This window comes from Bos indicus, chromosome 18 (genome assembly GCF_029378745.1).
Source record: "Bos indicus isolate NIAB-ARS_2022 breed Sahiwal x Tharparkar chromosome 18, NIAB-ARS_B.indTharparkar_mat_pri_1.0, whole genome shotgun sequence".
Lineage (NCBI taxonomy): Eukaryota > Metazoa > Chordata > Mammalia > Artiodactyla > Bovidae > Bos > Bos indicus.
In genome coordinates, this window is record NC_091777.1 from 37,739,255 (window position 1) to 37,766,483 (window position 27,229).

The window sequence follows — 27,229 nt, forward strand, 5'->3', positions numbered from 1 at the left end:
AAGAGGAATTACTAGGTCTTTGTGGAATGCGGCATAATACTTAATTTTTTGTGTGAAAACAATCATGGTGACAGTAATTCTTTTGGTGTTTGTTACTTTCTGTTATAGCTTGTGGGATTTTAAATTAGACAGAATAGAGAAAGTGAAATGAATCTTGTGTCCATCTTACGGGCATCCATGATTGTAGAATAAGCGAATGTAGATGGCACAATAATAGAACTGTGCCCAGTACAGCACAGAAACCCAGACAGCAGCCTTGTGGAAATTGTAAAACAACATTCAGGAGAGATACGTCACTGGTATTTCTGCCCATGTGCCACTTGCCCCAACCCATTGTAAGACAAGAGTGTAGGTGCAAGTAAGAGTGAAGATTTACGGCCAGTCGTTCACCGTACGCTCTATTGTGTGTGCTCAGTGGCTTGGTCATGTCTGACTCTGACCTCACGGAGTGTAGCCTGCCTGGCTCCTCTGTCCATGGGATTTTTCAGGCAAGAATACTGGAGTGGGTTGCTGTTTTCTCCTCCAAAGGATCTTTCCGATCCCAGGATTAAACCCTAGTCTCCTACATTGACAGGAGGATTCTCTACCATTGAGCCACTTGGAAATTCTAGTATATTCTGTACCATTATTTGAAAAAGTAAACAACAACAACAATAAAACCTTTACAATATATTGGGTAAACCAAAAGGGATTTCTATTCAGAGGGTTTCCTTTTAATCTAGCAAAGTTTGATCTGTCTAGATTAGTGTTCCACTGAATGGACAATTAATAAGGATATTAATATTAATTGAAGAGTTGATGAAAAGCTCCGTTTCCATAGAAGCTCTGGTGGGTTCTCATGCCTTATTTGATTAAATGTTTCATAGACATGAAACCTTCCCCTTGGGAGTTAGACATGTTACCTTAATTCTTTGAGCCAGTTGTTTCTTCTGATGTGACATCTTTACAATATTCTCTCAATTGAGGGACTATTGATCAGTTTGCTAGCATTATAGATTTTCATTCAGCAACAGTGCTTCTGAAACAAATGCAGAGTTGTCTTTTAGAGAAATGCCTGTTCCATAAAAATTTTAAGAACTAGAGCAATGACCATCTGTTTTGATTATTTTAAGCGCAGTTCTTTCGGCAGTCTGGTACAGGAGATGACCTCTCTGAGCCCTTTTCAGTAGTGTGATTTTAAGATTCGTTGCTGGAAAAACTTACTGAAGCTCTTGCAGAAACAGATCAACAAGGGACTCATAAATGTTCATTGTTTTACATTTGAGAGTCTTTTGCTGCTCTGAGGATAAAGACGGGCTCATTGCTGGGGATTAAAGGGTTTCAAGGCAGGCCAAATGATAACCAGCTGGCTTACAGTAAAGTTTATATTCTAAGCCTCTCTCTTATAACCCCCAAAGATTTTATGTTTACAAAAGCATTCAGAGTGAATTTGCCATTAGTGCATATTGGTATCCTCTTAAGTCTTATCACGTAGGAAACTGAAAAGGAAGTTTAGGCAGACAAAAGGAAGGAGGTATAACATAAGAAATGTGAATGAGAACCAAAGAAATTTGACAGGACTGAAAGCAATTTGGACCTAATAATGTGTTTGAAAACACTGAAGGCTAGGCTAGTGAAAATTCCACTTTTTCAATAACTTAAACAAAAATCCAGAAATAGGAAAATGAAGCTTGAGGTTTGACTGTCCCATACTCTTTTTCTCCATTAGTAATTTTTAATAAAGGAAAATTGTGCTTCAGAGGGGGAAACAACCTGAACAAGATGGGTTATTCACAGTCCTTCAGATGTGATGATCTGTGGTATTTAGTTGAGGATCAGCACTGTAGCAGTTGAGAGAGCAGCAATGACTCTTGATTTCTAGATGAAAACAAAGATTGCTGTTGATTTTTTTTCCGGGGGTGGGGTGTAGATATTCACTGAGATACAAGGTCAGCCCCATTTTCATGAGGAAGTTTCACTTTGATATTTACTGCAGCTGTAGAATTTTACATTCCCACAGACTGTTCTACAGGCATTTCATACATTCTGTCAGTATCCTCTTAAGGTTAACAGCTGATTAACTTGATTGTATTCCTTATATTTTTCTCCATGTTAATTAAGAAAAAATTAAAATTTATTTTTACTCTGAATTTTTGTGGGAAGAAATGCCTGCAGAACAGTGTGTGGTATATAATAAGCATTAGAAATATCACCTATCCCTCATGCAATGCTGGTGGGATGTAAAATGGTGCAGCTGTTTTGTTTATTTTTTTGCTGTCTTGGTTGCTGTGCGGGCTTTTTCTCTAGTTGTGGTAAGCAGGGATTCCTCTAGTTGCAGTATGCAGGCTTCTCATTGCAGTGGCTTCTCTTGTTTCAGAGCACTGGCTCTAGGGTGTGCAGGCTTCATTGGTTGTGGCACATGGGCTCAGTAGTTTTGACTTGTGGGCTTAGCTGCCCTGCAGCATGTGGGATCTTCTCAGAGCAGGGATTGAACCCATGTACCCTGCATTGCAAGGCACATTTCCAGCCACCGGACCACTAACTGAAGTGAAGTGAAGCCGCTCAGTCGTGTCCGACTCTTTGTGACCCCATGGATTGTGGCCTACCAGGCTCCCTGGTCCATGGGATTTTCCAGGCAAGAGTACTAGAGTGGGTTGCCATTGCCTTCTCCAGGGGATCTTCCTAACCCTGGGATTGAGCCCGGGTCTCCCGCATTGTAGGCAGACGCTTTATCGTCTGAGCTACCAGGGACCACTAAGGAAGCCCCAATTCAAAAAAAAAAATGTTGATGCTTAGGAAAGTTTATGTTAGTGTCCTTACTCTTCATTGGTAAGGCTATATAAAATTTTAAGAATGTTTATAATTCAAATTTAGGAAAATTATCCCCAGGTTTCTTTTCTTTGTGAGTTATGAAATTTAAGGCATTTCTTGGACAGTGAACAGTCTGACAACATTCACTGTTGTGGATGTCCTTGTACATTGTAAGGTTTATGTTATTTTCATCAATATCAGAACTTCCTATGGAATTAGGAGCATATTTAATCTTTCCCCAATGTGCTCTTTTGAGTTCCTCTTCTTTATTAATTTAACAATCAAACAATCCAAGAATGTATTCATTATGATTAGTCAACATTTAGTTCTTCCTGTAATAAATTAACTGCTTTTGGTGTGATTTCAGCAGTTTTGATACAGTTCTTTTCTTGATATCAGTCACTTCTATTGATTTCACCTCTCATCTTTACCTTTTTTGTTAAATATTCCATTATTTTTAATCTGAATTTTCATCTCTTTAATAAATAAATTAAAGAAGCCAAAGAAGATGCCCTTAAATATACATCCAAATCAAGGGTCTGTAATTTCTTCCTTATTTATTGAAATCTTATATCTTTCTAAATTATGGTTAAAATGGTAGTTTCAAGTTTCCTATTAAAAAGAGAAGAAAGATACATATGATGTGTTTCAAATTGTACACATTGTATCATTTTTGACAGGAGAGAGCTTCTATTTTGACTGTGCATTTATGAGAACTGAATCCTCTGCTTGCAATTTTATGTATCTGATGATTGGAAGAATTTTTTACAGACTAGCTTCTGACTTGATACCTTTCAAACCTTGTCATATCATGATACAACTTGTGACCCTGCTCCTTCATGTCATGTAGCTGGGTGAGTGGGCACAGTGGGGAATAAGGAGTATTCCTGGAAGCCTTTCCTCTGGGAAGATGAACAATATTTTAACTATGGAAGGGACAGCAAAACACATCACCGAACCCATAAACCCCAAATAAGCGTATTCCCAACTCCTTTACCAAACGTCCAAAATGCCCGCAGTCAGTCTAACGCCACCCGACACAAGGGGAGTGTAACAGGAAAGTCAGAGTGCAGAGAGACAGTGTCTTAACTAATTATGGTTAAAAAACATCTAGGCTTTGAAAATTTTTTAACAACATATTGCTAAGGTCTGTCCACAGGTTTGGAAGGGGCTGTACAATGGAGAGGCCCCAAAGTTCAAACTTCATTAGCTTCACAGTAAAGATGCCTTAACTGTAAAGATAAAACACAATTTTGCCCATCCCACTGAGGTATTCTCTTGGTCATTGACATGTCTTTCTGGGTCACACATTTTTCATATGTCACTTAAGTATTCTAGAAAATATATACATGCAAAAATTAGCTCCTCTTTCTGTTACTTTTTTCTCTTCTAGTTCTCTCCCAATATGTTTATCCTGAATGAAACATGTCTCTGGACATATGTAGCCTCATGTACTTACGTGATTTTAACTTGATAGTAAAGCCAAGTATTATTTTCCATGTCCTTCACAGATGTACTTGAAAATGGTTATTTGGTTAAATAATTTCAGAGGTTCCCTTGAAGCTACCTTAATCATCATAGACATTGGTTTTCTTTGCTTATTCTCATGTGAAGTTTAAAGATACTTCTTCCAATTTAATTTTGTGGTGAATTTTTGATTATAGCTATTTACAAGTTACATATACAAATGGCTAGCCCTCATTGTGTATGAGTATAGGACAACTGGGATGATGGTCCTTCAGATATTTGCCACATAATCATAAACAAATGGTCTTTCTCTGTGAATGTGATTGTGACTATAAAGACATTTTGTAAAGAATCTTCTAGGGGTGATATAAGGGTATCAGGAGCAGTTATGAAAGTACCACTGATGGAGATTTATGATACTACTAGCGAGCAAAACCACAAACTTCAGAGAGCCCTTGGCTGCCTATTGCTTGGCCTTTTGGTTAGTACTTTTGTGATCTGGCTCCACCAGTTTTCACACTAAGCTCAATGGTGGCTAGGTGTTATCATTTTCTTTTGTGAGGAAGGTTTTTTTCCCAATGTTACTCTTTATAGAGATAAATTTTCATGTCTACTTGTCCAGGGGAATAATAGCTAAAGATTTTTAAACAGATAATCTGTAACTAAGGAAAGCAATATCTGATTATTAAAACTTTTTTTGATGTTACATTTTTAATTAAGAAACTAAAATTCTCTTATTTTCTGGAAAATTCAGTGTAGTTCAGACATGAGAAGCCAAGTGAACAGTGTATATTTTCTCACTGAATTACTCTAATCTCTTTCTTTAGGTCAAGATTAAATGGGTCTAGCAAAACAGATATCTGTGTTTATAATGCAGTAAAGTGTAATGAGTGTGGTGACTTTTTCTAATTTACCTCAGCTGGATATGCAAATGAAATGATTAAACTTATAACCCATAACTCTATGGGGGAACTGATGGGTAACGAAAGTGCAGAGTATTTACTGTAGCTAATGGGAAAGTTGTTAGATGATAGGACTGTAATACGTTCTATTTGCAGATGTACTAAAGAGCTAGTTAGCAGTATAAATGAGGATTTGGTTATTTAGGAATAACCTTCAAATTGGCAAAATTAGTCCCAACAGCATGATTTAAATTTAAAAAATCAATCATTTTATGGTATTTGAAGTTACTGACTACAGCTTGTTATGTGTATTTAGAGATCTACTTTTATAAATAGGAAATTAGTCTTAACATGACATAACACATCTATACAGTATGTAGTTCTTTCTTTTTATACAATATTCTTCTGCAAGAAACTCAACTTTTTTACAAGGGTCAACTGGTTAACTTCATAATATATTTGTTAGGAAGGCAAGGTTCAGGGTTATAATAATAACTTTATAGATAGAAAAATTATAGATGCAGTCATTTGCTCCAATTCTATCATTAAAGACACTGAGTGAAAGTTAGGTATTTTGTCTGTCAAATATAGATAATACAATGATTTTCTTCCTATAGCCAGTTATAAATATTTTCATTTTATAACCTATGTATTTACAAATTTTCAGGCCTTCAGAGTCACCTTCCCCCTTTAACCCACATAACCTGCCCTCAAATATTCTATAGTTAGAGGGATAAATGAGTAAATAATAGCAAAGTGGTATGAAAAGTAACTCCAGTTTAAAGAAGCAGAGAGAAGTCCCTCTTTGGACTCATCCAGAAAGAGGATTGCATAAAACATTCACAAAAATGTGGACTCAAGATTAGAAAAGGCACCACAGTCTATTTTGTACACTTTCCTCGTAATGATGCATGGATTGCTTTACTCTGTAATATCCTCCATGGCCAGGGATCATTTGACTTAAGCACTTGGAATGTCAGGAAACTAGCAGATATATGAAATTGCTGATATACAACTATTTTTGACACATATAGTGGCAACATCATATAATTTAATAACTTCTTCCTTACCATAGACCAAAATCTTAACTTTGTGTTGCATTATTACATCAGAATATTATAAAAACTGTTCAGAAGAAGGTATTTAAACTCTGTTGTTAGTACATTATTCTGTTGTTTCACATTTCCAGTTTTTTTTTTTACCCTTGGTGAGTACAAAAAAAAAAAAAAGCAATTAAAAACTTATACTACTTCAAAATCATACCTTTAAAAAATGATCTCTTATATCCTGAATAGAATTGTTTTTTTGCCCCAATTTGCTTCAGTTATGTTTATACGCTTTTGATCTGATATACTCTGCTGCTGCTGCTAAGTCACTTGAGTCGTGTCCGACTCTGTGCGACCCCATGGACAGTAGCCCACCAGGCTCCCCCATCCCTGGGATTCTCCAGGCAACAACACTGGAGTGGGTTGCCATTTCCTTCTCCAATGCATGAAAGTGAAAAGTGAAAGTGAAGTCGCTCAGTCGTGTCCGACCCTCAGTGAACCCATGGACTGCAGCCTACCAGGCTCCTCAGTCCATGGGATTTTCCAGGCAAGAGTACTGGAGTGGGGTGCCATTGATATACTCTAGTGGAGATAAAATGAGGTTGCAGGGGTTCCACCACCAAACTCTTCCCTGAATTTCCCTAAATAAGAACCATGTTCTCTCAATAAAGCTGGGGGAAGAAAACAATCATGTTCCTTCCTATGTCTCTATTTCTTAAAGCAACTTTTCAATACCTGTAAGACAGCACCACAGTATAAAGAAAGCTCAATGGATATGATATGGAAAATAAATAATTACTAAAATAAAATAGGATCTACTGAAACCTTTCTGGAAAATGTCTGATACTCACCTGAGTCATAATTTAGTCCAGAATGGTCCACAAATGCTTCAGAATAGTGGGACAAAGTTTGATGGATATTTACATGGTCTCAAAATCTCTTCCTACAAATTATAAAGGGAGAAAGAATAACTTTAGAGTGACAAAACCTGACAGACATCACCTTAACCAAGTCATCAAAGTTAATATTACCAATAATTGGATAAAGTGATACAGTGTGCCTCCTGATATGTGACACACTTAGGACACCATATCAGTTCAATGGCATTCCTGCCAAAAATGTATTCTATATAAACTAAATCTAATCTTGGCGGAGGAAGCATCATCTAACTCAAGTTCAGTTCAGTTCAGTTTAGTCGTTCAGTCATAGCCAACTCTTTGTGACCCCATGAATCGCAGGACACCAAGCCTCCCTGTCCATCACCAACTCCTGGAGTTCGCTCAGACTCACGTCCATCGAGTCGGTGATGCCATCCAGCCATCTCATCCTCTGTCGTCCCCTTTTCCTCCTGCCCCCAATCCCTCCCAGCATCAGAGTCTTTTCCAATGAGTCAACTTTTCGCATGAGGTGGCCAAAGTATTGGAGTTTCAGCTTGAGCATCAGTCCTTCCAAAGAAATCCCAGGGCTGATCTCCTTCAGAATGGACTGCTTGGATCTCCTTGCAGTCCAAGGGACTCTCAAGAGTCTTCTTCAACACCACAGTTCAAAAGCATCAATTCTTCGGCACTCAGCCTTCTTCACAGTCCAACTCTCACATCCATACATGACCACAGGAAAAACCATAGCCTTGACTAGACGGACCTTTTTGGCAAAGTAATGTCTCTGCTTTTGAATATGCTATCTAGGTTGGTCATAACTTTCCTTCCAAGGAGCAAGCATCTTTTAATTTCATGGCTATAATAACCATCTGCAGTGATTTTGGGGCCCCCAAAAATAAAGTTTGACACTGTTTCCCCTGTTTCCCCATCTATTTCCCATGAAGTGATGGGACCACATGCCATGATCTTCGTTTTCTGAATGTTGAGCTTTAAGCCAACTTATTCATTCTCCTCTTTCACTTTCATCAAGAGGCTTTTTATTTCCTCTTCACTTTCTGCCATAAGGGTTGTGTCATCTGCATATCTCAGGTTATTGATATTTCTCCTGGCAATCTTGATTCCAGCTTGTGCTTCCTCCAACCCAGTGTTTCTCATGATGTACTCTGCATATAAGTTAAATAAGCAGAGTGACAGTATACAGCCTTGACGTACTCCTTTTCCTATTTGGAACCAGTCTGTTGTTCCACGTCCAGTTCTAACTGTTGCTTCCTGACCTGCATATAGGTTTCTCAAGAGGCAGGTCAGGTGGTCTGGTATTCCCATCTCTTGAAGAATTTTCCACAGTTTGCTGTGATCCACACAGTCAAAGGCTTTGGCATAGTCAATAGAGCAGAAGTAGATATTTTTCTGGAACTCTCTTGATTTTTCGATGATCCAGCGGATGTCGGCCATTTGATCTCTGGTTCCTCTGCCTTTTCTAAAACCAGTTTGAACATCTGGAAGTTCACGGTTCACATATTGCTGAAGCCTGGCTTGGAGAATTTTAAGCATTACTTTACTAGCGTGTGAGATGAGTGCAATTGTGCGGTAGTTTGAGCATTCTTTGGCATTGCCTTTCTTTGGGATTGGAATGAAAACTGACCTTTTCCAGTCCTGTGGCCACTTCTGAGTTTTCCAAATTTGCTGACATATTGAGTGCAGCACTTTCACAGCATCATCTTTCAGGATTTGAAATAGCGCAACTGGAATTCCATCACCTCCACTAGCTTTGTTCGTAGTGATGCTTTCTAAGGCCCACTTGACTTCACATTCCAGGAGGTCTGGCTCTAGGTCAGTGACCACACCATCGTGATTATCTTGGTCGTGAAGATCTTTTTTGTACAGTTCTTCTATGTATTCTTGCCATCTCTTCTTAATATCTTCTGCTTCTGTTAGGTCCATACCATTTCTGTCCTTTATCGAGCCCATCTTTGCATGAAACGTTCCCTTGGTATCTCTAATTTTTTTTGAAGAGATCCCTAGTCTTTCCCATTCTGTTGTTTTCCTCTATTTCTTTGTATTGATCGCTGAGGAAGGCTTTCTTATCTCTCCTTGCTATTCTTTGGAACTCTGCATTCAGATGCTTATATCTTTCCTTATTTGGTGGCTCAGGGTGCATAATTTAGGTGGAGGAACAAATTGGGCACTTGTTTTCTTGGGTTGATAGTACATTGCTGGTGCTTCACTGAGGTGAGAACAGTAGCAGTTGTCTCAAGAAACACTTGATCTTTTGAGTGATCCTAGCATATGCTGGCTAACAGTATTTTGAAGTAGCTCTTCTGTTTTTACCACTTTGATCTTTAAAAACCACCAAAAAAATGTGACAGTTATTTATTTTCTATATTGCATAGATGCTGTGTATTACAGAAGCTTAGTAGGTTTGTCCTACTAGTGGTTTTAAGTTTTCTTTCAAAAAGGAGAAAACTTTACTCTATGCAAACAAGTTGGTTTCAAGGACTCTCATTAAATTTAGTCCTTCAGTTGTTTCTGTTGTCACAGATTTTAGTTCTGGGTTTCAGTGGATTGGTTTTCTCTTCATGGGTTGTATTTCCTCACCTTTTTGCATGCCTGGTAATTTTTTGGATATAGACATTGGGAATTTTACTTTAAATACTGGATATTTTTGTATTTATGTGTTCTTGAGGTTTTGAACAGTTTGTTAATTGTGTTTTGGGGCACAGTTACTTGGAAACTGTTCAATACTTTTGGGTCTTTTAAGGTTTGTTAGGAAGGACCAGAGTTGTATATAATCTAGGTGTATTTTCTACTGAGGCAAGACCCTCTGAGTTCTCTGTCCAAAGCCCCTTAAGTGTTGCAGTTTGGTTGGTGGTAACAGTTTTTGTTCTTGATCCTGTGTGAGCTCCAAGTTTTGTTTCCTCTAATCCTTCAAGTGATTTTCTTCCCAGCCATGGTGTGAGGGTAGCCTCCTCACAGCATGTCCTAGCCGGTTCTGTACTGAAAGCTTAGCAGGGAGCCTGGAGATCTCTCTACAATTCTCTCTGGCAGCTCTCTTCTCTCTGGCATCTGTTCTGAGAACTCCAACTGCTTGGCCTCCGCAATTTCCAGCTGCATTTCTTCAACTTAGCGGATCACTGGGCTGTACCTGGATTCTGTGCTTCATTCTCTGTGGCCTGGAATCTCTCTCCAGGCTCCTAGCTGGGGCAGTTGTAGGGTTCACCTTGTTTGTTTCCCATTTGTCATGGATCATGGACTTCTGCTCTCTCATATGCAGTGTGTGGAACACTTTCACACATTGTTTCTCATTATAATTGTTTCAGGTGGGAGGGTAAATCCAGTTCCTATTACTCCATCTTGGTTAGAGGTACAAATTCTTAGTGATTTTATATATAATCATAACAGTTATAACAATTCATAATTTTCAAAAGATGCTGTCTCCATTTAAAAAATATGCAAAATGCTTGTTCACGTTTAGAGGGGATATAAGATAAAACACTGTAAATGAATGATCAAACAGGTGTGTGTGTGTGTGTGTGTATGTGTGTGTGTGTGTGTGTGTATACACATACACATATAAAACTCACTGCTGTGGTTAAGTGATACAAGTGCTAGTACTCTGGATTGTGTATTCATTGCAACAGAATCCTGTGTGGAAACACACCTCTCCGCTTCAGCTTCTTGTTTAATGACGCTTTCTTCAGGTTATATTTGGACGTTACAGTTGTGTCAGGTTCCTGAAACTGAAGTCACAGCGGAATGAGAACCACAGACCCTTCATAATTCTCTTTACTTTTGGTTGTAGTGTCACTTTTTAAGTAATAAATCTCAAATAGCAAAATTTTCCAAGTTTGAATAAAGAGACCACATGTCAAACTATTAGTAAGACAATCTGTGGATCTAAATGGAGGTCATGAAATGGTCTGGAAAAGTCAGATGAGGGCTTTGGGAAACACCTGAGGCAAATACAAAGTGAGAGAAGAGGATACAAACATTTTAAGTTTAGAATTAAACTCTTTAAATAGGAAGAATATACAACTAATTCTACTTATAAGTGGGTTTTGTTCTTCATCTTTGTTTTAATCAGGAATTACATTACTTATAAGTGAAAACAGGTATGTTTTAAAAAACACTATTATATTAATAAAGTGGTTTGTTTTTGGTGAAAACTGCCTGGTGAACTGATGGGGTGTTTCATGTATTTTTGCTATTCAGGTATTCACATTTAAAGTACAACCAACCACTAAAATTTTATTGTGGTAAATAGTCACTGAAATTTGCCTAAAGGCAGTTTCTTAAATCCAGACATATTGGTTGGAGAGAGTTAATTTACTTCTTTAAATACTTGATCTGAATACTAATTCAGGATGTAAATGTCACAGTTTGCCTGCTTTAGGGGTTACAGTGATTATTCCATGAGAACAATATTTGAATAATCATAACTTTTTTTCATTTTGGAAGAGAACAGATGATCATTGAGTCAGCCATAAGTACCAGCACCTATGCTCCTAGTTTTAAATATAACTTGAATTAATTATTTTCAGTAAAATAAGTAGGTATTTTATAATTATATGTTAATTACTAAATAATATGGTTTTCCAGTTTTGTCTTTTTTTTCTTTTTTTTTTTTAATTAATTTTATTTTATTTTTAAACTTTACATAATTGTATTAGTTTTGCCAAATATCAAAATGAATCCATCACAGGTATACATGTGCTCCCCATCCTGAACCCTCCTCCCTCCTCCCTCCCCATAGCATCCCTCTGGGTCGTCCCAGTGCACTAGCCCCAAGCATCCAGTATCGTGCATTGAACCTGGACTGGCATCTCGTTTCATATATGATACTTTACATGTTTCAATGCCATTCTCCCAAATCTTCCCACCCTCTCCCTCTCCCATAGAGTCCATAAGACTGTTCCATACATCAGTGTCTCTTTTGCTGTCTCGAACACAGGGTTATTGTTATCATCTTTCTAAATTCCATATATATGCGTTAGTATACTGTATTGGTGTTTTTCCTTCTGGCTTACTTCACTCTGTATAATAGGCTCCAGTTTCATCCACCTCATTAGAACTGATTCAAATGAATTCTTTTTAATGGCTGAGTAATACTCCATTGTGTATATGTACCACTGCTTTCTTATCCATTCATCTGCTGATGGGCATCTAGGTTGCTTCCATGTCCTGGCTATTATAAACAGTGCTGCGATAAACATTGGGGTACACGTGTCTCTTTCCCTTCTGGTTTCCTCAGTGTGTATGCCCAGCAGTGGGATTGCTGGATCATAAGGCAGTTCTATTTCCAGTTTTTTAAGGAATCTCCACACTGTTCTCCATAGTGGCTGTACTAGTTTGCATTCCCACCAACAGTGTAAGAGGGTTCCCTTTTCTCCACACCCTCTCCAGCATTTATTATTTGTAGACTTTTGGATCGCAGCCATTCTGACTGGTGTGAAATGGTACCTCATAGTGGTCTTGATTTGCATTTCTCTGATAATGAGTGATGTTGAGCATCTTTTCATGTGTTTGTTAGCCATCTGTATGTCTTCTTTGGAGAAATGTCTATTTAGTTCTTTGGCCCATTTTTTGATTGGGTCGTTTATTTTTCTGGAGTTGAGCTGTAGAAGTTGCTTGTATATTTTTGAGATTAGTTGTTTGTCAGTTGCTTCATTTGCTATTATTTTCTCCCATTCTGAAGGCTGTCTTTTCACCTTGCTGATAGTTTCCTTTGCTGTGCAGAAGCTTTTAAGGTTAATTAGGTCCCATTTGTTTATTTTTGCTTTTATTTCCGATGTTCTGGGAGGTGGGTCATAGAGGATCCTGCTGTGATGTATGTCAGAGAGTGTTTTGCCTATGTTCTCCTCTAGGAGTTTTATAGTTTCTGGTCTTATGTTTAGATCTTTAATCCATTTTGAGTTTATTTTTGTGTATGGTGTTAGAAAGTGTTCTAGTTTCATTCTTTTACAAGTGGTTGACCAGATTTCCCAGCACCATTTGTTAAAGAGATTGTCTTTAATCCATTGTATATTCTTGCCTCCTTCGTCAAAGATAAGGTGTCCATATGTGCGTGGATTTATCTCTGGGCTTTCTATTTTGTTCCATTGATCTATATTTCTGTCTTTGTGCCAGTACCATACTGTCTTGATAACTGTGGCTTTGCAGTAGAGCCTGAAGTCAGGTAGGTTGATTCCTCCAGTTCCATTCTTCTTTCTCAAGATCGCTTTGGCTATTCGAGGTTTTTTGTATTTCCATACAAATTGTGAAATTATTTGTTCTAGCTCTGTGAAGAATACTGTTGGTAGCTTGATAGGGATTGCATTGAATCTATAAATTGCTTTGGGTAGTATACTCTTTTTCACTATATTGATTCTTCCAATCCATGATCATGGTATATTTCTCCATCTATTAGTGTCCTCTTTGATTTCTTTCACCAGTGTTTTATAGTTTTCTATATATAGGTCTTTAGTTTCTTTAGGTAGATATATTCCTAAGTATTTTATTCTTTCTGTTGCAATGGTGAATGGAATTGTTTCCTTAATTTCTCTTTCTGTTTTCTCATTATTAGTGTATAGGAATGCAAGGGATTTCTGTGTGTTGATTTTATATCCTGCAATTTTACTATAGTCATTGATTAGTTCTAGTAATTTTCTGGTGGAGTCTTTAGGGTTTTCTATGTAGAGGATCATGTCATCTGCAAATAGTGAGAGTTTTACTTCTTCTTTTCCAATTTGGATTCCTTTTATTTCTTTTTCTGCTCTGATTGCTGTGGCCAAAACTTCCAAAACTATGTTGAATAGTAATGGTGAAAGTGGGCACCCTTGTCTTGTTCCTGACTTTAGAGGAAATGCTTTCAATTTTTCACCATTGAGGATAATGTTTGCTGTGGGTTTGTCATATATAGCTTTTATTATGTTGAGGTATGTTCCTTCTATTCCTGCTTTCTGGAGAGTTTTTATCATAAATGGGTGTTGAATTTTGTCAAAGGCTTTCTCTGCATCTATTGAGATAATCATATGGTTTTTATTTTTCAATTTGTTAATGTGGTGTATTACATTGATTGATTTGCGGATATCGAAGAATCCTTGCATCCCTGGGATAAAGCCCACTTGGTTTTGATCTTTGATGTTTGACCACATGGATTTGCAGAGTTATATGCTAAACGATGACTTATTTTCTTAAAATTCATAAAATGGCACTTGAAAATAAGAATTTTAAAATATATCCAACTTAAGACAAATATTGACTATTTTGTAGGTGTTTCCTATGCTAATGAAGTTTGATTATTTAAATTGTCTTATGAAAGATACTCAAGTAAATTACTCATATGACCTACTTTGAAAGCTCATTTTACTAGAGTAAAATTATTTACCCAAGATAGATATAAACCTAAAACATTCTCAAAGTATTCTTCAGATCAGCTATATCAGTGTCACCTGAGATACCTGTTAGAAATTCAAGTTCTCCAGCCCCACCTTGGACATACCAAATCAGAAACTTAGGAATGGGGCCTAACCACGTGGGTCTAAGCAAACCCAAGGTGATTCTGACACTTGCTCACATTGGAGCTCCTGTGATCTGAAAGAATGCTTCTCCGACTGCAAACACAAGGCCAGAAAAGCTGCTTTTCACAAGAATTTTCTCAAATGTTCATTTGCATCTCTGAAACTCCTGTCATAAATCTGGATTTGAACTGTTAGTTGAAGCTAATTAGGATTTGAACCTATTTAGAGTGAATAAGTGCAGTCTCCTCAAACCATTTTTTTCAATTTAATGCCCAAGTGATCATTTCATTGCCCAAGATGAAAGTAACTAATTTGTCGTATGATTTCCAAACTGTAACTAACTCAAGTTAACCAAGAGAGTTTCATCTAATTGGGTGAACTTTTGATGGGTAAACTCATCAGAACTAATCTGAATGCAGAGATTTTCTTTTTCATTTGTCTTTCTCCACCCACAAAAGGGGGAAAACGACTAACTGCTGATAGTTACTGCTTTCATCTGTACAATTGCCAGCTTGCATTTAGTTTCATGAAATACACTTAGATTTGCTTCAAAGTAGATTTGCTTCAACATCTTTGAGTAATTTTGCAACCTGGAAGACTGGGAGTGAGCTCTTACCTCTAGGAGAACCCAAGTTTATAGGCTATTTCAAAGCAAGGAGGAATGAAAAAAACTGTGTTACCCTCTGCCAGGGGAAAAGAAAGACCTTTGAAAGGTGAGTTTGAGAATTTTTTCACCTTATTGGACAGAAATTTCTTAAATTAAATGTCATATAACCTTAAAGGGTTGGAATATTATGGAAATATATAGATGTGTGCAGAAAAACACTGCTTGTGATGAGAAATTTCTCCTGTGAATTACAATGAAGGATATTTGCTCTGTTTGAAACTTGCAATGAGCATTGGGTTATTAATATTATGAAATTTAATCTGAGATTTAGACAGTGTCAGTGTCTTTAATTTATTCTTATTTGGATGGCCTCATGAGATTCATGCTCTGATAAGCTCTGAAAGTTAGTGGTGGCTTAATCTTAGCCTGAATTCCAGACATATCTACAATTTGTTCTTGTACTCGGAGTTAGCTGGTATGTGCAGGTAGCTTCTGAAAAATGGCTTAATTTTGGTAGTCCTCTGCCTTTTAGATGAAACATTTCAAAGTAGCCATTAAAAAGTATGAGGTTGAAAAAGCAAATCTCTTGGAGATAGTTAGGGAAAATGTGTAGGTAATTTTTTCCTCATACTTTATATGTGATTATCACTGGATGTATTGCTGGGTTTTTTTGTTTTTTTTTTTTAGATATATTTTTCTCCATTATTGGAGAAAAGGATAAACTTAATCATTTAAAACAATAAAGTCAGATTAGGGTGGTAAAAGGAAAAAGCCATCTCATTATTAAAGGAGACTCTATGCTTTGTCTACTGCATGAGTCTAGGACACAAATTTTTAAGCATTTACATTTTGGTTAAACCTGTCAGCCATGGTAGTCCATCAGTCCTCCATCTCCCTTTCATCTTCCAAACTTTTAGGACATCTTTCACTTGTGCTTTTTTCACCCATTTTCCTTGCCCTTATCACTATATACCTATTTTAAATCTTCCATTAGTGTGTCACTTTAATGGACTTTTAGAAACAGAGATGGTAGGGCATCTTAATCAGAGACCCTCCATACAGAATACCATCTGACCTGTCTGCCTCTGCAGAGTTGGTTCTTCCCCTTGAGTGTGTCAGAATCATCCAGAGCACTTGTTAAACAACAGTACTGGTTTCACCCTCAGAGTTTCTGACTCAGCAGGTCTGGAGTGGGGCTCAGAACTGCATTTCTAGCAAGTTCCCAGGTGATGCTGAGGCTGTTGTTTGGGAATCCTACCTGGAGAACCACTGCTCTAGACTCCATCCCAACCTACTACTTGCTGCAGGTATTAGTTTTCTAAAACAAATCTGCTTGTTGCAATGCCCTGTGTAAGTATTTCAGTGATCCCTGATAACACATTAGATGATGTCCAAATTCCTTGGTGTGTCCTCAGTTGTAATATAATTTGAGAAATTGTTTTGGCTTTAATTGGCTCAGAACTTGCTCATGCACCCTGTGGGGATGGTACCCAGACCTCTGTTTTCCTTTGCGTCAGCAGAGGTTGGAGTTGTGGCCCGAAGGTAAAAGATACACACACACACAGAGTTTTCTTTCTAACTTTCATTTTCTTGAAATGGATATACCAGATGAGTATGCCAGGGGAAGAGAAGAGAGGAGGAAAGGGAAGAGATGTTCTTATACTCTAGGAAGGTATTATATGGAGGCCCACCCTTTGGTCTGATGACCATCAAGTATCTTTTGACACTTATTGAAAGGTGCATGTTAATTAGAAGAACATCCAGTGTGAAACAGTATGCAAATTGTCATATACAGTGTCAAATACAGTGGTTTTAAGAATTTGTGACTACCTTACTATTTCCAGGGATGGGGGTAAGTGCTTTGAATGATTACTTCCTATTATTGATGCTCCCTACTTATATGAGAAAACACAAAGAGGCATCACTGGCCAGTCACACGCTGATGTGATTCATCTCACCTGTGTCATAAAATTTGCCCAAGAGTTTTATCCCTCTTCTCCTAGCACATCAGCCCTCTTTTCCACCTTGCCCTTAAAGCAATGGGTGCTTACATTCCTCTCCATTTCCTTTTAGAAAATTCTGCTGTAAGGGTTATATTTCTGTTTCACTGTTAGCAATTGTGACAATTTCACTTTGAGTGTATGTAAACTGTAAGTCATTCTTGTTACTGGTATTTGAAAAAGTGGATACTGGGGGTTAGGAATAGAAGTTGGTGCAAACAAAAGTTAGAAGACATGAGAGAAGCTGAGGAAAGAGTAATTTGGATCTTGGGGCTGCATCTTTGATACTGTGGGAGGAGGGACAGGGGGTTAACATGGACACAGAGTTCCTGAGGACTAGGGGAGGGAGGCTAGAAACAGTTATCCTTGCTGCAGATGCATGACTTAAGAGAAACTATATTCTATGTAAGTCATTACACAAGAGCTTTTTGCAAAGTGGTGGTTGCTGCTGTACTTCTTTCTCTCTTCCTCTTCTTTTTTCTTTCTCCATTTTTATTCCTACTCATCATATTCTAAGTCCAGTAACTCTGTGGGGTCTGGGGAGAAAGAATTTATTTTCACTTATAAAATAAGGAATGAATTGAACACTTGGGGAAATGACTTACACAGAATATAGTTTCTCTTACGTTATGCATCTGCAGCAAAGCAGAATGAATTTACATATATAGAACTTCCATAGGAATTCTGGCATTTATTCTTGCCTCCCTGGGTCTACTCCTTTCTGGGCCCTAGTTTTGGCCACAGGACTTGCCAATGGAATAATAGCAAATATGATGTAGAGGCTGGAAAAGTACTTGTGGTTAGGACTTACTTGGTCTAGTTGCTGAAAGCCCTTCTGCCATTTTATGGATTAACCCCATCAGCCTTTTGGAGGATGAAAGACTGTGTATCCTGACACCCAACCATCCAGGCCATCCAGTGAAGGCCACAGACATGAGTGAAGCCATCCTATATCACTTGGCCCTGGCCGAGTCACTCCGTATCAGTCATGAGAAATAATGAAAGTTTATGTCACCAAACTTTGAGGTGGTTTGTTCTATACCAGAAATTAATAGTATAGTGACCTCTACTATAGTAACCTAATATCTCAACTATGTGAAATACTGTTAATTTTAGTTTCATATGTAACCTTTGCTGTGTCTTAATCAAGTTCTATAGATCAGTCATTAAGAATGTGGGCTCCCTAGCCAGACTACCTGAATTTAAATTTTGACCTATCTGTTAGCTACATGACTTCTGCACAAGTCATCAAATCTCTCTGGGCTCAGTTTTTTTTTTTTTTTTTTTTTTTTAATTAGTGCTATTGGGAGGATTAACTGAGAATACAGTGAAAGGCACTTCATATTGTTCCTGATATGTAGTTAGTACTCATTAAACATGAACAATTAGAAGTAGTATGTAATATTTCTAGAAGTGTTCATCAGTTCAGTTCAGTTGCTCAGTCGTGTCCGACTCTTTGCGACCCCATGGACTACAGCACGTCCAGGCTTCTCTGTCCATCACCAACTCCTGGAGCCTACTCAAACTCATGTCCATTGCATTGATGATCCCATCCAATCATCTCATTTTCTGTCATCCCCTTCTCCTCCCACCTTCAATCTTTCCCAGCATCAGGGTCTTTACCAGTGAGTCAGTTCTTCACATCAGGTGGCCAAAGTATTGGAGTTTCAGCTTCAGCATCAATCCTTCCAATGAATATTTAGGACTGATTTCCTTTAGGATGGACTGGTTAGATCTCCTTGCAGTCCAAGGGACTCTCAAGAGTCTTCTCCAACACTACAGTTCAAAAGCATCAATTCTTCGGCACTCAGCTTTCTTTATAGTCCAACTCTCACATACATACATGACTACTGGAAACACCAGAGCTTTGACTAGATGGATCTTTTTTGGTAAACTAATATCTCTGCTTTTTAATATGCTGTCTAGGTTGGTCATAACTTTTCTTCCAAGGAGTAAGCATCTTTTAATTTCATGGCTGCAGTCACCATATGCAGTGATTCTGGAGGCCAAAAAAAAAAAAAGTCTCTCATGGTTTCCATTGTTTCCCCATCTATTTGCCATGAAGTGATGGGACCAGATACCATGATCTTCGTTTTCTGAATGTTGAGCTTTAAGCCAACTTTTTCACTCTCCACTTTCACTTTCATCAAGAGGCTCTTTAGTTTTTCTTCACTTTCTCCCATGAGGATGGTGTCATCTGCATATCTGAGGTTATTGGTATTTCTCCCAGCAGTCTTGATTCCAGCTTGTGCTTCATCCAAGCCTGGCATTTCGAATTATGTACTCTGCATATAAGTTAAATAAGCAGGGTGACAATATACAGCCTTGATGTACTCCTTTTCCTATTTGGAACCAGTCTGTTGTTCCATGTCCAGTTCTAACTGTTGCTTCCTGACCTGCATACAGGTTTCTCAAGAGGCAGGTCAGGTGGTCTGGTATTCCCATCTCTTTCATAATTTTCCACAGTTTATTGTGATCTACACAGTCAAAGGATTTGGCATAATCAATAAATCAAAAGTAGATGTTTTTCTGGAACTCTCTTGCTTTTTTGGTGATCCAGTGGATGTTGGCAATTTGATCTCTGGTTCCTCTGCCTTTTCTAAAACCAGCTTAAACATTTGGAAGTTTATGGTTCATGTACTGTTGAAGCCTGGCTTGGAGAATTTTGAGCATTACTTTTCTACTTGGAGATGAGTGTGAGATGAGTGCAATTTTGTGGTAGTTTGAACATCCTTTGGCATTGCCTTTCTTTGGGATTGGAATGAAAACTGACCTTTTCCAGATAAAGGCAAAGGAGACAAGGAAAAATATACCTATTTGAGTGCAGAGTTCCAAAGAATAGCAAGGAGAGATAAGAAAGCCTTTCTCAGTGATCAATGCAAAGAAATAGAGGAAAACAATAGAATGAGAAAACTAGAGATCTCTTCAAGAAAATTAGAAATACCAACGGAACATTTCATGTAACAATGAGCACAATTAAGGACCGAAATGGTATGGACCTAACAGACGCAGAAGGTATTAAGAAGAGGTGGCAAGAATACACAGAAGAAATATACAAAAAAGATCTTCATGACCCAGGTAACCATGATGATGTGATCACTCACCTAGAGCCAGACATCCTGGAATTCAAAGTCAAGTGGGCCTTAGGAAGCATCACTATGAACAAAGCTAATGGAGTTGATGGAATTTCAGTTGAGCTATTTCAAATTCTGAAAGATGATGCTGTGAATGTGCTGCACTCAATATGCCAGCAAATCTCGAAAATTCAGCATTGGCCACAGAAGTGCTCATAGGTAACTCAGTACTCTGACCTTATTTTTCCATGAACTTCTGAAACATGTCTTAAATGTCACTTCTATTGTGAAATGGATTTTCATGAATAAACTTCAGGGTTGGTAAAGGACTCCAACTTTGTTATCACTCATCACATTTTTTTCTTTATACATCTCTTTCTGTAGGCTGTGGTTTCTTTAGGACAGGGGCTGGGAACAGCTGTATTATTAGCATCTAGCATGCTTTCTGTCATGCTGTGGAGTAGATAATAAGTAGCAGTTCAATGACTCAACATGCTTTTGGTAGTACCCCTCCCCTTCTCAACACTTACCACCTTGGCAGCTGGGGGCCTCAGGATCATTCTCATTGAGGCTTTATCCCTGTTTACGACGGTCATAAAGCCAAAGCCGTAGAAGGCATTTGAGTTTGTGACCCCTGACCCAAATCCCATCAAACATGAAAAATCAGTTACATCTCTAAACTTTCTACTACCTTATGATAAAAGCCATCATCATATCTCATTTAGAGAAAGGCCTCTAAGATAGAGGGCTGTAAAGTGATGTGAAATCTGATATCAATCAGGAGGAAATGACAGGACCATGAGGAGAAACTAGGTTCCTGGAGCTGTTGGCCTGACTCTGGTGGTGAAGATAGATGAACTAATGCACAAAGCAGTTGCAACTGACATTCTGTCCTATGTCTCCTTGGCTTAGAGTTGAGTCCACTTACAGCTACTGTGGCTGGTTTCTATGCAATGTGGCAGCTTCCACCTCCAGTCCTGTGTCTCTGCTTCTCCACCTAGGAGCTTTCTCTTGCACTGTGCCTGGATGTCTCAAAGCTGGGGAATTTCCTAGGAGCAATTGTAGCTCCTGAAGGATGAGAAACAGTGAATACATTTTCCTGCTTTCCCATAATTGGAGAGACATTTCTGATTTACCTGCCAGTTCAGAGAGTCCCTAGTTGCCTATTGCAATAGCCCCTTATAAACACACTTTTTTTTTTCTTCTGTCTTTTCCTTCCTTTTCATTTTCCCCTTTCCCTCAGTTGTGCTTCCTGGGATCACCTCCTGAATAAACTACATATGCTCAGTGACTTGCCTGCTCAGGACCTATTTCCTACATCAGGACTGACTGCCTTGCTTTTTCCCAAGGAACATTTAAGTCAGAAGTAAGAGTACTTACTTCTCCATAATAAAGTGTGTAAAAGATAGATTTTTGTACACAACAGAAAAATAAGGAGAACAGCTGGCAGTATTATGGGCCAGTGATTTCTACAACATTTCATAGATTTCAGAAATCTCCAGAGCAAAAAAATCCCAGGATGGCAGACCTGTTCATTTATTTTCTGGATCTCCTCCAAGCCTATCCATACATTGCACCAGACTTCCCTACCCATAGGAAGAAATAAGCTAAAAAATACTGCAGTGGAGCCAAGTTAAGAAATGTTTCATATTCAAAGTGACTGCTATTAAGTGTCAGGTAATGTGCCAACCATCTAGGGAGAAACCTCTGTCCTTATAATATTCCTTGAACACAGTGAGTACTTAATATATTTTTGTTGAATTATGCTTGAGGATCTTACATCCTAATTAAGGAGGCAAGACATGGACTCAGTGGTTAAGCACTTCTTAAGGGCGTTATTTAATTAAGGACAATAATTAACAGAATAGGTAATAAATGCTTAGGGTAATTCCTCTAGGGTTTGGAGGCTGGAGTGAGTAGAAGAAAATTATAAAACTGATTTTAAATTATCTAGTCCCTTCTCTTGATTTTATAGATGCTGAAACAAAGAACATTCATTGCAGAGTCCTTCTCTTAGTTAAACATGATTATGTGATTAAATCTGTTTAAAAACAGTATTTAGTGCTGTACTTTGAGCATAAACCTGAGTCAAAGGATGGAACTAGGATTAGTTCTAGGAGTAGTAGCCTAACCCTCTTTATATATATCTGTATTTCTTATGCTTGTACTTGATATAAGAGCCTCTAACAAGTCAGGGAAGCACAAGAACTGGCTATTAGTGTCTTGATTTTTTTTCCTATTATTGACTTATCACCAAAAAAAGAAAAAAAGGTATCCTTTTCCTCCTGTGCTCTCATTCCAACAGGATGGTAAGTAAGCCTGGATGTTCTGAAAAACCTCAGCATTTCAGTAGCAAAGAAGTATAATGATTATGGAAAAAACAGTGGAATTTGGGAGTGTTTGTGACTCTTTTACAGAACAGTACAATAGGATTGTTTCTTCCAGGTCCATATTTAAACCTCTCTGCTGTTGAGGGTTGTTGAGAGATGCTATATATCATTTTTTTTCTTGCGCTGAGCCCAGGGCTTCTGCCATTCAGGACAAAAAGGGTAGAGATCTCTGACCAGGTCCACCTTAGGTGCTGCTGAGACCATGGCCTGGGGCCATTCATGGATGAGCTGTCCTTGTGGTGTTCACACCAAGTTTATTGGTTTCCTATTGGCTCCCAAGACTGTGGCACTGAGTGTGGGTCAGATTTCCAGACAGCCACTGCTGTTTGAAGTTTGCTACTTACAAGGTTCTACCACCCATGTTACCTGCTAATCCTTTGCTTGGGAACCACTTCTCAGCTGGGAGGAAATAAGCCTGGACATAAAACATTTGGGCTGGTTGTCTGCCCTGAGAGGAGACAGTTCAGTTCAGTCGCTCAGTCGTGTCCGACTCTTTACAACCCCATGAATTGCAGCACGCCAGGCCTCCCTGTCCATCACCAATCTCCCGGAGTTCACTCAAACTCATGTCCATCGAGTCGGTGATGCCATCCAGCCATCTCATCCTCTGTCATCCCCTTCTCCTCCTATCCCAAATCCCTCCCAGCATCAGAGTCTTTTCCAATGAGTCAACTCTTCACATGAGGTGGCCAAAGTATTGGAGTTTCAGCTTTAGCATCAATTCTTCCAAAGAAACCCCAGGGCTGATCTCCTTCAGAATGGACTGGTTGGATCTCCTTGCAGTCCAAGGGACTCTCAAGAGTCTTCTCCAACACCACAGTTCAAAAGCATCAATTCTTTGAAGAAAGCTCAGCTTTCTTCACAGTCCAACTCTCATATCCATACATGACCACTGGAAAAACCATAGCCTTGACTAGAGGACATTTTTGGCAAAGTAATGTCTCTGCTTTTGAATATGCTATCTAGATTGGTCATAACTTTCCTTCCAAGGAGTAAACGTCTTTTAGTTTCATGGCTGCAATCACCATCTTCAGTGATTTTGGAGCCCCCAAAAATAAAGTCTGACACTGTTTCCACTGTTTCCCCATCTATTTCCCGTGAAGTGATGGGACCACATGCCATGACCTTAGTTTTCTGAATGTTGAGCTTTAAGCCAACTTTTTCACTCTCACTTTCATCAAGAGGCTTTTTAGTTCCTCTTCACTTTCTGCCATAAGGGTGGTGTCATCTGCATGTCTCAGGTTATTGATATTTCTCCTGGCAATCTTGATTCCAGGTTGTGCTTCTTCCAGCCCAGCGTTTAAATGCCTTTTAATTTTTTGCTGAGTTGATAGTAGGAAAAGTTAAGATACCATAATAATTTCTCCATATCTCCCAAATGGGAGTCTCTTTTTACTGAGTAAATGACAGAAGTCATGAGGAGGCCAGATTAGAGAAAAACTTTTGATTCCCTCAAAAAGGTCATCTGAACTGTTTTAAGAGTGGTGCATGTGGGATGGGAGATTGTCAGAACAAAAGAAGTGTTTCAGGTGTTTTAGCCTGGTGTTTTTCAGGATAAATTAAGAGTGTAGAATCATTTAGTAGATAGTAAGGGTTATAGTAAGTTTTGGAAGGAGATGCCTGGCTGGTGGCAAATGATTAGAAATAAATTCAGAGAGAGATGGTTGGAATACTGTTGACTTATTACCTACTCTGTCAAAAGCACAGGATGAATAAGGCCCATAAGGTCCCTACTGTCATGGAACTTAGCTTTTAGAAAGGAAGACAAATAAATGATAAACCAATAAGCAAAATACAAAGAAATAAGATTTTTGGATGATGATACATATTCCAAAGAAAATAAAACAAGATGATGTAATAACAATGATAGGGGAGTGGGTACGGATTTCTACCTTATATATCGTGGTCACCAAAGGTCTCTCCGAGGAGATAACCTTTGAGCTGTGTGCCACCCTTGTCCCCTCCTGTCATGTGTGAATTCCAGTGCACAAATGCCTGCACTTTAGCTTCTTCCATCAGAGAACTTAATAGGCTAAGTTGTGAAGATGCATTGGCTATTATGAGGGCAAGAATTTGTCTTTAAAACTTTTGGACCTCCCGCAGTAGTTGGCACTTCACAGACATTTAGCAAGAGTTTGTTGAATGAGTAAATGAGTGGATCAGCTTACCAAGAGAAAGAGTCTAAAGAGGACAGTGAGTGAAGGATGGAGCTTTGGAAAACGGCCACAGTTGGGGATGGGGTCAGAAGGAAGAGGGGCCAAACAGGGGAGTCTGTCTCTTTACTCTGTCATCCCTGCCCAGTTAGCACATTATCCTGTGGCTATCTCACTTGCTTCTCCTTGCAGTTTCTTTATCAGTCTAAAACTGAGCTTTTCAGCATGGTAGCCACCAGACAGGTCTTGGGTATTGAACATATGACATATGATTAGTTCCAGTTTAGATATGTTATAAGCATGAAACACATACCAAGCTCAAAGGCTTAGTTTCTTTCTTTTTCTTACTATCGTATAGAAGTGAATACTTTTATGTTGATTGTGTTAAAAGATACTTTAGATATATTGGATTAAATTAATATTAATGTCACTGTTTAGTTTTGCTTTTTATATGTGGTTACTAGAAAATTGAAAAATAATAGTTGGCTCACATTATATTCCTATTGCATATCATTGATTTATTATGTTGTTGTTTAGTCACTAAGTAGTTTCCAACTCTTTATGACCCCATGGACTGTAGCCCACCCAGCTCCTCTGTCCATGGGATTACCCAGGCAAGAATACTGGAGTGGATTGCCATTTCCTTCTCCAGGAGATCTTCCCAACTCAGGGATCGAACCCACATCTCTTGCATTGGCAGGCGGATTCTTTACCACTGAGACACCAGCGAAGCCCAACATTGGTCTATATGCTAAACTAAATAGATTAGTTTGATATTAGCTGGTCATCTCTGAAATGAGTGGTACAAAGAAGAGTGATGACTGTCACTTCCCTCTCAACAATTGAAAAAAATAATAACCAACACAGTGTAAAAAATTGGGACCAGACATAGAAGGTGTCACATTTTCTAGCCAGTGAGACATGACCCAGTATAAAACATATTTGGGAAATAACAGGTTAAACTTACAAATTCATAGGTAAATTTTGTCTCCTTTACTGGAAAATGGCTTTTCAGTTTTGGAGTGAAAGAGAACCCTTATAGCTTTTATGCTAAAATATCCCTTTTCTAATTTCATTTCTGATTTATTCCTGCTCTTTGGTATTTCAGCCACATGATAACTGTATGACTTAAAATATGTTTTTTTCTTTGTTTTTTTTTTTTCTTCTATGATCGAGTATAGTCCCTAAAGATGAAGTCAGTGATGTCCTGGCTTCACATAAGTGATAGCAATATGAAGACACTTAAAAAAGAAAAGCAGATGTTAGTTAGACACTCTACTTTTATCCTACCAATAACTTTTTTAAGATTGAGCTCATAATGCCCGGATGTTAAAGTTCTTTCACAGATCCCAAATTAGGAATGTTCCATGTTGCTTTAATCCATTCCATTGCAATAGCTTTATTAGATGAAACACCCTGCTGAGCATCTGAAGAACAGTGGGATTATCACATTTCCCTTTGAAAATCCAGTAAAGACAAAATAAATGGTTAACAAAACAGAGCAAATTCAGTTTGCAGGTGTTCATAGGCGATGCAACCCCCTGATTGAATGAGTGTCTGTATTCCTCTGTGCTTGCAAAACGCCTGTTAAGCAGGCCAGAGAAATTCAGGAGGAAAAAGAAATCATAGGGCAAAAGTTGCTTTTCTCTCCTTTTGATGTGTTACTAATTGCATTGTGTTGACTGCAGGGATGGAGTGTCGGAAATCTGAAAACTTTATTTTGTTAAGTTTTACTTTTGACTTCACCCTGGGTGTGCCAATAACAGTTCTTTATCATCTGTATCTCCTAGAGTGTTGACTCTTTAACGATTGATTTTTTCTTTTCTAGGCAAATCTAATTAACTATTTGAAGAACTTCATCCAGTGACACCCCAGTTACTACACACACTTGGTGGGTAGCTCTTCGAGATTCTCTTAAAAACTTGGTTACATCCCAGCACTCTAAAAATTCTCATCTGTGAGAGCTATTTGAATTTTGTTATTAGTGTCTGCTGGAAATTGTAATTCAATAAAGAGTAACTCATTTAAAAATGTGTCATACTGGGCATGTATTAGGTATCTTGGGCAACTTATGAGACACAGAAAAATATACAAACATTCAGGTCTACACAGGAAATTGGAGTGATAGTGAACAATTTGAAGGAGGCATTTTGTATTTTTAAAGAAGCTATAGATAGATTAGGAGTGTGTGTATATGTGTGTGTCTGTGTACATGCACGCATAATACACACACATTTAAATCAGTGGACACAGCAGTCTTTTCTTTTGCTCTCCTCATTTGCTAGCATTTTCTACCAATCCCCAAGTGCAAGGTGATGGATATAAGAAGAGCTTTTGTCAACATTTAAAATAATCATAAACAAGGACTCCTGCCTGTTTCTTTGTGTAATGCGTGTGTGACCCTTGAATGAGATTGTATCCGTCTC

At 38.3% G+C, this 27,229-nt stretch overlaps 1 long non-coding RNA gene across 1 annotated transcript in view; it reads left to right on the forward strand.

Annotated features, from left to right (window-relative positions):
- Positions 1 to 26,856, forward strand: part of LOC139177089 (uncharacterized) — a 210,234-nt gene extending 183,378 nt beyond the window's left edge. The window contains exon 4 of the long non-coding RNA XR_011561511.1: positions 26,632 to 26,856. This is a non-coding gene — a long non-coding RNA (uncharacterized lncRNA). The remainder of the gene's footprint in view (positions 1 to 26,631) is intronic.
- The last annotated feature ends 373 nt before the right edge of the window (positions 26,857 to 27,229 follow it).